Genomic DNA, 16,818 nt, shown 5'->3' on the forward strand with positions numbered 1-16,818 from the left:
TATTGCCAAAATTCTAAACGTGCCTTCTCAAAATTTTCCTCTAGATGCACTTCAGAGTCCTCATATTCCATTTTAGTTGTCTTGATACAAGAATATTGAATTGCACATTTTGCAGTACTGGAGAAAACTTAAGAAATTTAATTGCTCATGTTGGGCATGTGAAACCTGATTTGATTTGGGTCGCAACTTCGCGGAGGTAACTTGTTCTCTTTCTTCATTCAATACATGGTGGAACTTGTGAGAGCCCTGGATGTACTCAACAAGACATACCAAAAGAAAAGCAAAAGCTCACAGAATAATGTCCCAAATAAAAACAGATAGGCATGTGGGTGGGAGGCTAATTTTTTTCCCCTTCAAGATGAAAAGGAGAAAGAGGCAACGAGATAAGATAACAAGCAACCGAACAAATAGAGAAATTTCCATCTATGGAAATCCTAACCTAGAAACAGATAGTTAGGTGGGAGGCTATCTTTTTTCCCCTTCACAATGAAGAAGTTAGTACAACTTTTAACTTAAAATGGTTAACTATAACTTAGAAGACTGCAGAAATTTTCTAATATCACCAAATGACGAATGTGTCACATTGAGTGGCCCCTGGTGACCTATATGTGATATCGTGACCGGCCAAGCGGGTGTTAAGCCACCGAAGGCCTGCTCAAATTCTAATTTAGGGATTTCTCATATCATTGTCATTTTAAACCATATAAGCAAAGTATGCGGAAGCGTAGAATAAATAACATAATCCCAGAGCTTCTAGGTGTACAAGTATAATAAATACAAACCATTAGACACCGCTTGATTCTCCACGGTTATTCTAACACTTCAATCGGTCCACAACTTGCTATCTACCTTAACCTGGAAAGATTGGAAAAAAATTTCATAAGCTAAAGCTCGGGTGAGAAACGTATACCAAAGTTATAAATTTGACCATGGAAATACCCCACATTATAAAATAGTTCAAAGCAACAATCCAAATATTTCATTGAACATCCTGTACATGCATTTTAGTCCGTAAGCTCATTTCTTCGGTCCAAGAGATGTACCCTTTTCATTTCATTTCTCTTTCTACTCTTGCACTTTTGAGCGATAATAGCATTTAACGGTATTTTTGCCAGTCGGTTGGGGAGCGACCCAATTGAAGAGTGGTAAGATATCAATACCCAATGATGCCTGGCTGCATCTCCTACCTTATTACTTCATGCCACTAGTATCTTTACCGTTCCTTAGCGCTTGGGACACTGTTTGAATGAATCATATTATCACGAGCATGTACTAGCAATCAATAAAATTGAAGTTTCCAAAATATATTGGCATGGTCTAATTTAACTGAAACACAAAAGATTTATAAACTAGCCATCGCATGGATTAACATCAACTAAACCAAGTAGAAAGTTCAAATTCCACATTTTCCACGAAAATCAAGCAATGGCATCTCATTCCAAAATTTCATAAATACATGTAACTAAGGTACGCGCAACTCACCAAAAAGTAGCGTCTAGCTCATCACGCATGTGAACTACTTCATTGAATTGATACCTAAGTAGAAGTGCACTGATTATCAATAACCCGAAATTATGGCTAAGTAATTAGTCTAAATTAGGACACCCCTGTAGGACCAATAACAATTAGTTCCCAAATCTCCCACAAAAATCCAATTCTCAACCTTTTTCACCGATTGAAATTCCAAAAGGACCATAATGAAATGTAGTTTAAATGACATGAAATATTTATCTATTTAATACTCTAACTATGAAGAAAACATCAAAAATAGTAACTCCTGCGAGTTTGTCTGAAAATTTTGAAATATGTATGGATAAATTGAGGGAATGGGACCTAGAACTCAACAGGCAATCTAATCCTTTGTCAAAAATAAGTATCCTCTGAGATTATAAAATGGGTTTTATGGTGTAGGGCTCGAAAATTAGGAGTAGGGATCAAGAACAATGAAGGATAGGAGGATTCAAATTTACCGGTTAAGTTTCCTTGACTTCCGAAAAGAAATTGGTGTTGAACGATGATGGTCATGGCTTGACCAGACCTTAAAGGAGAAAAATGGCCGCCGCCTTCTCCTTTGCTCTCTCTCTCTCTCTCTGTAAACGGTGGAAGAAAACAGAGGTGGGGTTGATATCCTAATTACTAACTAAAGTGTAATTAACTAATATAGGAGTAATATCCTTATACATGAATATATATACTTCGGTGGATTCAAAAGTTGAGTCAGGACCCATTTCACCCATGCATGCCACATGTCACCACAAAGCACCACGTCCCACCACGCGGTGCTTCGTGCCAGATTGTCGCTATTCTGATCCATTCGCATACAAATTCCGGTCTCCAAAAATTCTCATAATTTCAACATAAACAAATAAAAATATGAGGATCATCGTAGCGGTTTTCGATTTTCAAGGAAAAATCCTAACATAGAATAACTCGTACCATGTATCAGATATAACTCAATTGTCCCTTAATATTTACAAAATTAAATCATACTTCCCACATTTATTCGGATCATGATACACTTCGCGTAGCCTAGCTTACTACTTGAACACTCAAGTTCCTATTCGGATCACGTCGCCTAGCTTACTACTTGAACACTCAAGTTCCTATTCGGATCACGTGACTAGAATATTAAAAGTCAGGATTTTACAATTTCACACAATTAAAATAAGATAACAATAAGATAAAGACAAGCATGCATAGGAAGCCGCAATAAGTCAAAGGGAGGGCATTATTGTCTCATCCATACTACTTCTTTTAAATGTGTAATGATGTTTCCTACTCTTTACTTTCCACAAATATCCCTAACACTTACAATTAATACCTATCCCACCCTATGCCTCTTCCCAAACGACACAACACACCCAATGACGCTTCTTTTCTGAATGCTCCACCGGTCGTCAACTACAAAAACCCCTCTTTCTAACTCTCCCTCCATCTACTTCTCCCACCTTCATTCCAATTCCGTCTTCCTCTGAGTCGGCCTCCACAGTCCCCTCTAACATTCAATCCGCTTGTGGACTGTTACTCAGACCCTATCCTTGCGACCTCCAACGAAGTGGAGTACGGTGCCCATTATATATAGCCATCTTGATGACCTCTTTGGACTGCTGTCACGACCCAAAACCTACCTTGGAAGTCGTGACCGGCCAAGCGGGTGTTAAGCCGCCGAAGGCCTGCTCATAATCTAGTTTAGGGATTTCTCACTTCATTGTCATTTTAAACCATATAAGCAAAGTATGCGGAAGCATCGAATAAATAACATAATCTCAGAGCTTCTAAATGTACAAGTATAATAATTACAAATCATTAGGCTATACACGATTCTCCACGGTTATTCTAGCACCCCATTCAGTCCACAACTTGCAATCTACCTTAACCTGAAAAATTGGAAAAGGTTTTCATAAGCCAAAGCTCGGGTGAGAAACGTATACTAAAGTTACAAGTTTGACCATGAAAATACCCCATATTATAAAACAGTTCAGAGCAACAATCCAAATATTTCGTTTAACATCCAGTACATGCATTTTAGTCCGCAAGCTCATTTCTTTGGTCCAAGAGATGGACCTTTTCATTTCGTTTTTGTTTCAACTTTTGCACTTTTGAGTGATAATAGCATTCAACGGTATTTTTGCCAGTCGGTTGGGGAGCGACCCCATTGAAGAGTGGTAAGATATCATTACCCGGTGATGCCTGGTTGCATCTCCTACCTTATTACTTCCCGCCACTAGTATCTTTACCAGTCCCCTAGCACTCGGGACACCGTTCGAATGAATCATATTATCACGAGCATGTACTCGCAAACCAGTAAAATTCAAGTTTAAAACATATTGCCATGGTCTAATTTAATTGCAACTCAAAAAATTTACAAACTAGCCATCGCATGCATTAACATCAATTAAACCAACGAGGAAGTTCAAATTCCATATTTTCTAGCAAAATCAAGCAATGGCATCTCATTCCAAAATTTTAGAAAATACATGTAACTAAGGTATGCGCAACTCACCAAAAAGGATGCGTCTAACTTGACGTGGCACTGAACTAGCCCAAGGCACTGGTACCTAACAAAATGTACAACAAATTACCATTTGTTACAGTTGAACTTAGGGGTAAACTAATTTCCAATTCAGGCCATCGAATTAGCATATGGACTGGTTTTTCTTTATAGTTCTAAATTAACAGTATTATATACTTAACCTATTACCTATTGTGAAGTTACGGGAAATACGCAGGAATTAATTAGCAGAGTCTTTTATTAGTTTAATCAAATTGCTATTCCAATCTCTTAAATCAATTTACGATGGCGAGTTCCGGAACTAAACTCTTTACCGAAAGGGGTTTCGCTTGTGTGAAAATTTCAAGGGTTCAGGTATAGTGAGTGCAAGGAGAGAGAGTTATAAGAAATTTTGCCCCAAAATTTATTCCTCTATTATGAACAGTATACATATCTCTTATTACTAACTGTAAAATAGAGTAATAGGTGAGAAAAGATTACCAATAGGAGCTGTAGAAATCCTTCGGAAAACAAACGGAATCGATCGAAATCGAAAGCGGTGGGTCGATCTCGGTAAAATGGAATAGGCAGTAGTCTCTCTCTCGTTTTTGTTTTGTTCCTTAATTTAATATTTACCCAATATATGTATATATATATATACTTCGGTGGAACGTTGAAGTAAACATGCAAGAGGACACCTGCCATAATCCTCATGACTCATCAAATTTCACGTCCCATTAACGCAAACTATGATCAAACGCGTTCGGATTTCAGTTTTCAAAAAAAATTCCAAAAATTCAACACAGACTAATAATAATTTAAGGGTCAACGTGGCGGTGTCGGATTTTTAAGGAAAAATCCCATCGTTGCGTAACTCATACAATGAGTCGGGTTTCTATTCGGACCACGTGATTAAACTACTACTTTTTTTTTTCCTTTTAAAAAAAGGCAGGATTTACATTTCTCCCCACTTTAGAAAATTTGGTCCTCCAAATTGAATATATTGATAATCATCGAATAACAAAGAGTCTTTGCGAAGCTTGAGTAGCATTTTTTTTTTCTTTCCCATTTTGCGTAGTCAGCTTAATTTCTTGTATCTTGATCAGCGGTGGTAGAACACGTTTGTCACATTTGGTACACAGCGTTCTGAGTTTCACTCGACTTGTTCCTCGTATGCTATCTCCTTCCCAATCGTTGCTCTTCATGAGACATATCGAGATTCTGCAACACTTTCCGTATAAAGCTTTGAAGGACGTCTAGCTTGCACTTGTCGGATAGCTACTGGTGTAGGCGAATTCCGCTGATAGTAGTTGCTGCCCTTGACTTAAAAATCCTCGAGTAAACTTGCATCGATCATCTCTTTTAGAGTTAGAATCATTTGCTTGAAAGTGATAAAAATTCCCTAAATCTGGACTCAGATTCTAGATGTCCATTTCGTACAATTACTTGGACATGGAGTTCAAAAAGTTGATGTCGATATTCTAGATGTCAATCAATTTTTCGTTTTTCATCGATATGCTTCCTATGTCTTGTCATTCAGCCCAAATCTTTCTGTCCCATCCGGAGAACGGGAATTCGTGCCATCGTATGCATCTACTTCAGCTTTTGATGTTCTTTTCATATTTCTCTATCGAGATCTTTCCTCATCAGCTTTGATAATAACGGCAGCCTCTAGAAGAAATCCTAAAATCTAGTTGACACAGTCTAAGAAAACCTATTCATACTCTACCAATTATTCCCTATATCAACTTGCTTGAAACGTTCCAGAAGTTGAGTCATATAACAATTACTGCTTTCATAACAGATGAAAATTCAAGGAAAAAGAATCATATTCATATTGGACATTTAACAAGTTCCATGGAGGAGAAAAAGCTTTTAGATTGATCAGATAAGGCACCATTTAAAAGAACAAATCTGAGCATATAACAATTTTGGAGATCGAGTAAATTGTTAGCTTGGTTACAACACATTTCTTTCTAAGTTGTTTGAATAGGAATTGGGTTTAGAGGCAAGGGCATGGAAGAAGAAAATGCACAATTTCTGATTTGTACATTCACTGAACCCACATAAGCCGAATGAAACCAAGTTTACAAAAGAGTTAGAAAGGAGCTAAAAATGGAATTGCACAGAGTCTAGGAATTAATCAAGTTACTCATATGCACATCTTAGAAAATATAATGAGGGCTGACATAGAAGAATTTCTGAGGTTTCACCATTAGGATTCACAAAAAGCAAACAGAACACAAAGTTATACAAAAGCTCAAAAGAAGACTACAAGGGCTAATTGAATCAAAGTTCCACAATAGAGTTCAAAAGAATACCACATGAGGCAGTAGAATCAAAGTTTTGCATCATACAGAGTAGTTCAAAAGAAGTTGAAAATGGATTTTGTTGAGAGTTTAGAGACTAATCTAGATATTTCTCTTGAAATTGAGTCGGCCTAATGCATTTCAAACTAAACATCCAAGACTAGTCATCTGATATAGGCAGAAAAATAATTTAGAGAACAATAATCAGTGTTTAAGGGCTGTACAGTGCAGTCAGAGAGTAATAGCTTTCATCTTGCAATGTGATGAAAGCTACGAACAATTATTGGAGTTCAAACTTCAAACAATCGATGGAACAATTCTCCTATTTCATTCCAGAATAAAGCACAGTAGTAGAGAATTACTTTCAAGAAGGTGGAAGCAATGAGTACGATTCAGACTCATTTGGATCACGCTCAATTAATTATAAGAAGTTCAGTAGAGAAACAATGCTAAGAAATAGGCAATGCTGATTCGAAATATGCCCATCAAGTTCATATTTGATCACAAAAGAAACACAAAGAAAGAACTGAAGTAGCGCAACAAATGAGATTCATCAATAAAGAGTATTGTATGTCACAATTAGATTGAACAAAATTACCTTATGTCAAGAGGACTTCTAACAATGTTGACACAATGAGATTCAAGCAAATAAGCTTCATCTATAATGAGTGTGATCTTATAGCTCTAGATTCTTGGAAAGGTACACTTGATAGCCAAGCTTCCACTGCGCACTCTGATTATCTTTTTCCCAAGTCGTTTCTTCTCCCTTTTTTTTTTTTTTAAAGATATAGTTAACTCAGGTCATCTCATATGAGAATTTAGCATCCTATCCCATGCCTTCCATTAGATATAAAACAAAGTTTTAATGTTGACTGCTTTCTAGGACTCGCATTTCATAATTCACACAATCTATTATTTGCTTCTTGTGTAGTTTGTGACCACATTTTAATGTTTCACATCACCCATATTCACTAGAGCCTCCTTCCATAAAGAGTGTTGTGTCTGAGATCATTACTAAACAAAGGCACGATGCCATTCAGTGTCCAAAAGGATTTCCTCAGTGCCATTTAGATCACAAGGTAGTTAGACATCAATTTTTGTCTATCTATAGACACTATTTCTAAATATGAGATCAACTTCAAGGTAGAACAAATAGAACACCAAGGCACATAAGTTGGTGCAACTATTGTGCAGGTGACTCCTAAAGCTCTGGGTTTTAAAAAATCCATAAACTAATGCTTTGATACCACTTCTGTCACGACCCAAAACCTACCTTGGAAGTCGTGACCGGCCAAGCGGGTGTTAAGCCGCCGAAGGCCTGCTCATAATCTAGTTTAGGGATTTCTCACATCATTGTCATTTTAAACCATATAAGCAAAGTATGCGGAAGCGTTGAATAAATAACATATTCCCAGAGCTTCTAAGTGTACAAGTATAATAATTACAAATCATTAGGCTATACACGATTCTCCACAGTTATTCTAGCACCCCATTCAGTCCACAACTTGCAATCTACCTTAACCTGAAAAATTGGAAAAGGTTTTCATAAGCCAAAGCTCGGGTGAGAAACGTATACCAAAGTTACAAGTTTGACCATGAAAATACCCCATATTATAAAACAGTTCAAAGCAACAATCCAAATATTTCGTTTAACATCCAGTACATGCATTTTAGTCCGCAAGCTCATTTCTTTGGTCCAAGAGATGGACCTTTTCATTTCATTTTTCTTTCAACTTTTGCACTTTTGAGTGATAATAGCATTCAACGGTATTTTTGCCAGTCGGTTGGGGAGCGACCCCATTGAAGAGTGGTAAGATATCATTACCCGGTGATGCCTGGCTGCATCTCCTACCTTATTACTTCCCGCCACTAGTATCTTTACCCGTCCCCTAGCACTCGGGACACCGTTCGAATGAATCATATTATCACGAGTATGTACTCGCAACCAGTAAAATTCAAGCTTCCAAAACATATTGCCATGGTCTAATTTAATTGCAACTCAAAAGATTTACAAACCAGCCATCGCATGCATTAACATCAATTAAACCAACGAGGAAGTTCAAATTCCATATTTTCTAGTAAAATCAAGCAATGGCATCTCATTCCAAAATTTCAGAAAATACATGTAACTAAGGTATGCGCAACTCACCAAAAAGGATGCGTCTAACTTGACGTGGCACTGAACTAGCCCAAGGTATTGGTACCTAACAAAATGTACCACAAATTACCATTTGTTACAGTTGAAGTTGAACTTAGGGGTAAACTAATTTCCAATTCAGGCCATCGAATTAGCATATGGACTGGTTTTTCTTTATAGTTCTAAATTAACAGTATTATATACTTAACCTATTACCTATTGTGAAGTTACGGGAAATACGCAGGAATTAATTAGCAGAGTCTTTTATTAGTTTAATCAAATTGCTATTCCAATCTCTTAAATCAATTTACGATGGCGAGTTCCGGAACTAAACTCTTTACCGAAAGGGGTTTCGCTTGTGTGAAAATTTCAAGGGTTCAGGTATAGTGAGTGCGAGGAGAGAGAGTTATAATAAATTTTGCCCCAAAATTTATTCCTCTATTATGAACAGTATATATATCTCTTATTACTAACTATAAAATAGAGTAATAGGTGAGAAAGATTACCAATAGGAGCTGTAGAAATCCTTCGGAAAACAAACGGAATCGATCGAAATCGAAAGCGGTGGGTCGATCTCGGTAAAATGGAATAGGCAGTAGTCTCTCTCTCGTTTTTGTTTTGTTCCTTAATTTAATATTTACCCAATATATGTATATATATACACTTCGGTGGAATGTTGAAGTAAACATGCAAGAGGACACCTGCCATAATCCTCATGACTCATCAAATTTCAAGTCCCATTAACGCGAACTATGATCAAACGCGTTTGGATTTCAGTTTCCAAAAAAAATTCCAAAAATTCAACACAGACTAATAATAATTTAAGGGTCAACGTGGCGGTGTCGGATTTTTAAGGAAAAATCCCATTGTTGCGTAACTCATACAGTGAGTCGGGTTTCTATTCGGACCACGTGATTAAACTACTACTTTTTTTTTTCTTTTTAAAAAAAGGCAGGATTTTACAACTGCCAAGTTTTCTGCTTCCAATAATATTTGCATTGTAAGTTTAATTTTTCCCACCATCTATTCCCCCATCTTCATCGACTATAAACATTTACATCAACTATGACAAGCACCAAAAACCTTTACATCAACATTTACACCAATGGTGACACCCTTTGGTGCTCTTTGGTGACAAAAAATTGGTGTTGACACGGAATATACTCAACGGTGACTAAATAATGAGGAGATTTGGTGAGGAGATTTGGGTGACCTGACTAAATAATAAGGAGATTTGGTGACAAAAAAATTTTCACTGAAGATAAATTTCGGTGACAAGTATAGAGTTGTCACCGAAAGATATGAATTTTTGCACTCCCAGGTTCCAATTCATTTAGGCACGCATATAAAAAGTAAAATAGAATTTTTTTTAATTCAAAACTACGTCGTTTCATGCGTTTTGCTTGTCACAAAAAACAAGCCCTAATTTTACACTTCTCACACTGCCTCGCTCCACTTTTACTCTACCTCTCTCCACTCCTGCATCCACGCTCCATTCCCGCTGAAGATTTCCATCAGCAGCGACGGTGACCCCGACCACAAACCGACGGCCGTTGTTCCGATCATCCCAGGTCTTTTTCTGTCCCTCTAAGTATCTCGCCCCATCATTCTCTCTCTCAATCACAAAATTTGTCTCTGTCTCTCTCGATCTCTCTGTTGTCTTTGTCTAGCTAAACATTTTTTTTTATTCTATCTTCACTGAAAAGGCAGGACACTTCATCTCCGTCCCCTTCCTCGCCGGCCAGCACCACCACCACACTCTGTGATTTCTGGTATATATTCACCAGGTTTGATTTGATTTTTTCCCTTAATTCTTTCCCAAATACAAAGTAGGGTTTTAATCGAACACCATTAGAATTTTATAATCAGTTAGAATTTACACAAATTTTGCACTTGTAGGATTTGGATTTACATTCGTCGAGGCATCGGTTTTCATTTGGATAACATATTGGGGTTTTTAGGTTGACTGACTCATTCGGATAACAAGCTCAAGAAATAGGAGATGAAAAATATTGTTTCCATGCGTCATGGGGACACTCCCCCAGCCCCCAAGCTATTTCCATCCCAAATCTTCTTATCCACAGGTAACGGGCAATTTTTTGATTTCCATAATTTTTTGTCTCCACATGCGATCTTTACTTGTTGAGCTCAAATTTCGTGATGTACATGTCCCTACTTTTTATAGCTATATTCAATCTTCACGTTGTGATATTCTTTCACAGTTCATGGTTTGTGAGATTATTTGTGTTTGCTTTTTTTCTGGGCAAGTGCAATTATATCCTTTCTCATTATTGGTCACAGAGATAACTCTTCAGACAGCACAATTCTTTCATCCTACCACTTGTTTGATTTAATTTCTGAGAGGAAATAGATGTCATGACATGCTGATAAATGAATCTCAAGTTGCATAAGAAGATGGCCCTATTGATTTAGAACATAGAATCAGCAGGTGTTTTTGTTGCCAAAACAAGAAATGAACTAGAAATAAGAGGTAGAAACAACTTTTGCCAATACTAATGACCAGGACTCCACTTTCTTTTACAGGACAACAAACAATGCTGCTAATGCTGCCTAGGTATGCACCTGTAAGTACGGGGTTTTTTTTTTCTTGGACTAGCTATGTTCGCCTCTGGTGATTTTGATAATTTGAGTAGCAGAGAATGTGTTTTACCTATGAATACATGGAAGTCAAATTGATGTCTTAAATTTTTGGATCCATCGAGAATTTGAACGAAACCAAATTTGTAGGACGAGTAATGAGATTTTCAATTGAAGTGCATTTGGATTAAAAACAATCTGCCACTATAGTCCCATTAATTTGTGCTATATCTCATCCAGATATAAGGGTATTCAAACTTTCCAGATGAAGTGAGATGATTGATCCCAATCTATCCACCCTTTGGAGTCTTGTAAAGGAGGGCACTTATTGCATTGCCATTTAGCTTCCCACTTCAAAACGACTACCATTTCTGCATGTTTTCAGGCCTTCTCCTTGAACAAATATATAAGTATCACCTGTAAGGGTGAATTGTGTTCTACGGTTTTGTTCAATTAGGGGCAATTAACCATAGGACCTACAGTCTTGTTTGTTTGGTTAGTTCTATTGTTGCTAAATATATATGCATTGTGTTTGCTAAATGCTTATATCTTATTCCGCACCATTATCTCTTGTGCGTAGTCGACTAGTTGGTACCTTACACACTCATGTTTAGATGTGTATTGTTGCAAGATGTGCAGAACAATAAGGAAGATTATTATTCCCCCAAGACATAAACATAAACAAACAAATAAAAGGACTAGGGCATGTTTGGCCACTTCCTTTTTCATTATGAGTTTTGCATATTTGTACCTCACTTGGTATTAGTAGAACATTTGTCTCTGTCCTATTAATTCGTCCTTTACTAATCTTGAGGATCATGTAGAATCTTAAGTGATAATCCTAAATTCCTACACTCTTCCCATATTTGTAAGGATTAAGTATGATTATTTTCATTTCATTTTGATTAGGTGGGGAAAAAAAATGACTTTATCTCTTTGATCAGTTGTCCCATTTGCTGTCTTTTGCATATTACCAGAGATATGTCTACTACTTAAGCAGTTATGTTTGCTATCTTTTGCATATTACCAGAGCTTGTTCCTGTACTATGGAAATTTATGAAGCAATGCCACGAGAATCAGAAGTGATCAGCCTTGTCTGGGCATTTAACATATCTGCCGGCAGATGCACCTAGCTGGCTATTACCTTTGTCAGTTTTCTGCCCTGTATATAAGTAAGAACTTTGCTTCGACGAATATTCTTTATCTTGATTTTCATGTAGTCGTCTAAATTGATTTGGTATATATGTGTATGAACATCCTTTTTTTATGGACCAGGCATATGCTTACGATAGTTGTTAATGGGGAGTTCTACGAGCAAGAGAAGCCACTGTCTTTAAAAGTTATCAAATGCTTGATTGTTATCTTTAAGGCAGGTAATATTTGTAGTTGTAGAATCTTTAGGTCAATGTATTTCAGAGAAAATGGCTCTCTACAGTATTTGATAGTCCTTTCCCCTTTTAGGTCACTATATATCATGGCAAGGTGAAAAAGAAAGCATTGTACTATTGTTATTTCTCATCTGAGGAGTTTTTGACCTATACTGTTGATCATTTGTTGGTAGTATATCACCAGTGAAGTTTACATTATGCTCAGTGGCCTTTTTATTTCCTGACGGGCTATAAAGATGGATGTCCAGTTGCCATTTAACATTTTGGTTGCTCATTTCTGTAGGCCTTATGGCAGCTCCTGTGGTTGAATCCTGTTGCTTCCCCAAATGTATCCAAGTCTACTGTTGATGTCTTTTCTCTTAAGAGGCACCCCTTGAATTTATTCAGCATAGAGTTAGCATTGTAGCTTCCAATCTTCTATCACAGGTATATGATCTCATCTTGGTAATTGTTGGTTTGCTTTTCATAGATGGAGTATTGCTTGCTTAGCAAAAAAAATGGATTTTTTTTTAAAATCTGTGAAGCCGCCAGACAGTATAACAGTTATTGGTTAACAAAAATTATAGAACAATTGCAATGTCACCTTCATGAACTGACTTTTGTCTTAAATTATGGTTTTTATGAGTAAGCTTCCTTTTTTCTTCATTTACCTTTTGGCCAGTACCTAGTGTGATAATGCAGTACAAGTAAAACATTCTTCAATAGCTGTCACGTTACTAGTTTCTTGCATTCCCATGAACTGTGACGGATGCCACATGAAATGAAGAAATGAGAAGGTATATTCTCCATGTGCTTAATTTTTGTAAAAGAGAATGACCCGGCCTAAGCAGGCCGGATGCTACCATTGAATTTTCTGATAGTTTTAAAAGTGTGATAAAGCTTGAATTAATGTTGTTCATGTGTTGGATATGTGTCTGAAGTGTGTCCGGAGCTTGTCCATGTCTTATACGTTTCCGACACCGACACTTTGATTTTGGCGAAGTTTTGCTGCTACGTAGGTTGCATATCATCGATATTATATAGAATGACATCAAAATCTAGGTTGGGTAGCTCGCTGGGTAGCTCGCTTAGTCACTCATGAGTCATGCCATAATTCGTTATATAACAACTTGGAGCAAAATCACATTCTTTTTTAAACCTTTCGTAGGCTTGACATGTTACATAATTGCTTCTTTTTTTTATTTTTTGCAATTTTGTACAGGTAAGGAGTTGGAGTTGCTTTTTGACAGTTTACCAAGATGGAGTTGAAGACTTTTTGGTAGATAAATGGAACACTTGTTTTGAGTTCTTTTTGTCATTGGACACACCATGGATATGGATGTTTTGTAGTTTCGGTAATGCTGTTAAGTTTGAAGTGGTCATTGTTGTAGGATGAATGTTTTGAAAGGTTGTAAAGTTGGATGATGAATGTTTGACTTATTGGATATTTAATTTGAATGATATTTTGCTTCTTCGCAATTTAAGTTTTGCTAAGTTGAATCATAAAATACAAAAAAATTTGAAACTTTGTAAGCTAGTGAAAACAATATTCTTATTTTTGGTGACAAAAGAGATTGTCACGGCTGTGTACTACCACTACGATAGGTTATTGGTGACACACAATTGGATGTCATGGTAGGTACTTTTGGTGACAACTTTTGTCACAGAAAAATCTCTATTCTATGACAGCATGGTGCTGTCATCATTACTTTCTGTGACATAATCACTTTTGTCGCAGAAAATCTCTCTTTCGTGACACCATATTGTTGTCACTGTTACTTTCAGTGACAATTGTGTCACGGAAAATTTGTCTTCGGTGACACCAAATTCTTGTCACTGTTAACAACATTCCGTGACAGCTACACAATTTTATCACCCTTGACTTTCAGTGTCATGGATACAATGACACCTCTCCTTGTGTCACCAAAGATAATAGGTGACAAAATTTAGACTTTTGGTGACATTTTTACATGTCACGAATGTGTTTTTTGTTGTAGTAAAGCCAATTATAATTGTATTGCTTCCATCAATGTCTTTCCATAATCTGATTCCTTCCTTTCACTTTGTTGAATTTCTTTAGACCAACTTTCAAACCGGGCATTGGAAGTTTATTCTTCGTTCAAAAGGCCCAAAAATGAGATCCATAGAAGGTAAGAATTTGGCAAGACGACTAAAACTCTTGCTAGAAGCTCGAAAACCTGGGATATTCACTTTTGTTATTTAATGGCCTACAACTTGTGGATTCAATTAATGCTCCTATCTTTACTTTTTGGAGTTATGTACAGATGAAACCATGACCCATTAATAGATGTATAGGAGGGATCGGTACGCTTGATTGATTGCTAAAGAAAAAAGAAAATACATTCAAAATGTGTCACGCCCTCGATTTTCAACTAAAATAATAATATGTTTTCTACAAACAAAAGTTTTTTTCTCAACTATATCTTCCTTTAAATGTCGTGTAAATCCAAACAGCCAATCAAGTCGCTTCTTCTTCTTCTTTCTAAATTTTTTTTTTACATAAAGTCTCCCAAACATTTACAATTAAACGGGTTTCATAATAGTCAAGGAGAAGAGTTTATACATGGCTTTACATATATTCTAAACAAAAGGGCACAACCTTCAATTGGGAGTAAAGTACACAACATGAATTGGACTAGTTGATGAATACTTCCTTAATGATACCAATGAAGCTCTCACGAGACGTCTCAATGTGCACTCCATGCAATCCAAGCTAAGTGTCATGACGAGTACCTGAAAGGATAGGGTGAGCTACACTAGCTCGTAGAGATATCCATACCTAAATTATATGCAGAAGTGAAGACAGATCCCAAAGAAAAACATTTTCCAAAATAAAAACATATTTGTTTTGCTAAAAGGTGGAACTCAAAATACCATACACATGCTAGAAAATATTTGACTCCATGTATCAATTTCTGACGTTCCCACGCACGCACACACACTCTAGTACTTGATACCTCAGTTCACCCTTGCTGCCAAATCAACCCTTACTTTTTTTCTTTTTTTTACCTAAAAATTAATCTGAGTTCTTTAATGAAAAGCATCATTTTCTCTCTTGTCTCAAATAACTAGCCAACCTCTCACCAAAAATACACACACTACGCATGTAAAGTTAGAATATGAATTAACAATGACACATCGAATAATACCGCACCTCGACACTAAGGAAACTCACCCGTAAATCCCAAATCCTTTTCATACACCACGACTCCATATTTTATAGTAAACAAATATAACTCCTCTAGCAGAGAATGACCATAACTCTTTGAATTTCCTCATAAGATTGGTCATTAACAGTTACCTACTACAACCCACTCACACACAAAAACTCAAAAACCTACTAATGAACTCCTTAAACCTCAAAGCTTTTGATATTTATTTCAGTATCACAAGTTCTATGGCCTAATAGATCACCTCTTGTTATCGATTGGTTTACCAATTAGCTACACATCTTACACCGATACCCTCCAAACCGTATTGTTGAATCATGCTGAAATCAATCTTCATAAGAGTCCAAACAAATAACCAAGTCCAGATTAAAACTTTAGGTAACAAACAAGGCTCCCGAATTTCATACCTATTCGACATGTTCAACAATGGTGGCAAGAGCAAATAAACACAGTCTAATCTAATCACATCAGCCAAAGTTCAAGACGACTATGAATAGTATTGCTGAAGTATAAACAAGATTTACTCCATTGAATCATCCAAAAATTTCAAGAGTCATTATACACATATCTACGGCCTTTATTAATTACCCAAACTCAATGGCGTCTTCAAAACTAGTAATCGAACTAACTAGCCACTAGTCTCACTTCCCAAAATAACGTATAATACACATCACCACCTAAAGATCCTAGAATTCACCTTGCAACTTGAAGACCAACTCCATGCCCTAACCCAAAATTTAGCACCACTGAATATTCCCTTGTCATTTCAAAACCATGTCTCTAAATTATCCCCAAAAGTAAGAGTTTTAATCTTTCGCAACAAATAAACTAAGAACCCCAAAACTACTAATGATCAAGTCGGTAACACTCCATATTTACTTTAAATGGCATGATAACAACTCTAATCACATGAGTTTACCCAAACAAATTTTCTCTTTAATTTCAAAACTTCCATAATTCCACAATAGCGATACCGTAATGCATTAAACTTTTAAATCAGTGCACTCTATAACTTCACTATCTAATCACCAAACAACTTTAATAATCCCCTTCCATAGACTCAAACCAACCAAAGCACTCACTTGCTGATACAACCATAGCCCAATGCACGTCAATACCAATCAAGTGACCGTACCCTTGCCAAAGCCTATCTATTTACTATCACACCCTCAAAACCAAATAGCTACTACTACGTTTAGAAAAACCCACTTTCAATGATCAACTA

The 16,818-nt window shown here is 36.6% G+C and overlaps 1 long non-coding RNA gene across 2 annotated transcripts; it reads left to right on the forward strand.

Annotated features, from left to right (window-relative positions):
- Window positions 1–10,273: 10,273 nt before the first annotated feature.
- On the forward strand, window positions 10,274–14,655 carry LOC131300813 (uncharacterized). 2 transcript variants are annotated; one of them, XR_009191077.1, is made up of 4 exons: window positions 10,274–11,022; window positions 12,068–12,207; window positions 12,311–12,849; window positions 14,483–14,655. It is a non-coding gene; the product is annotated as an uncharacterized LOC131300813 (long non-coding RNA). The 2 variants fall into 2 exon arrangements; XR_009191075.1 differs by lacking the exon at window positions 14,483–14,655 and adding an exon at window positions 13,625–13,869.
- The last annotated feature ends 2,163 nt before the right edge of the window (window positions 14,656–16,818 follow it).

Source organism: Rhododendron vialii, chromosome 1a (genome assembly GCF_030253575.1).
Source record: "Rhododendron vialii isolate Sample 1 chromosome 1a, ASM3025357v1".
Lineage (NCBI taxonomy): Eukaryota > Viridiplantae > Streptophyta > Magnoliopsida > Ericales > Ericaceae > Rhododendron > Rhododendron vialii.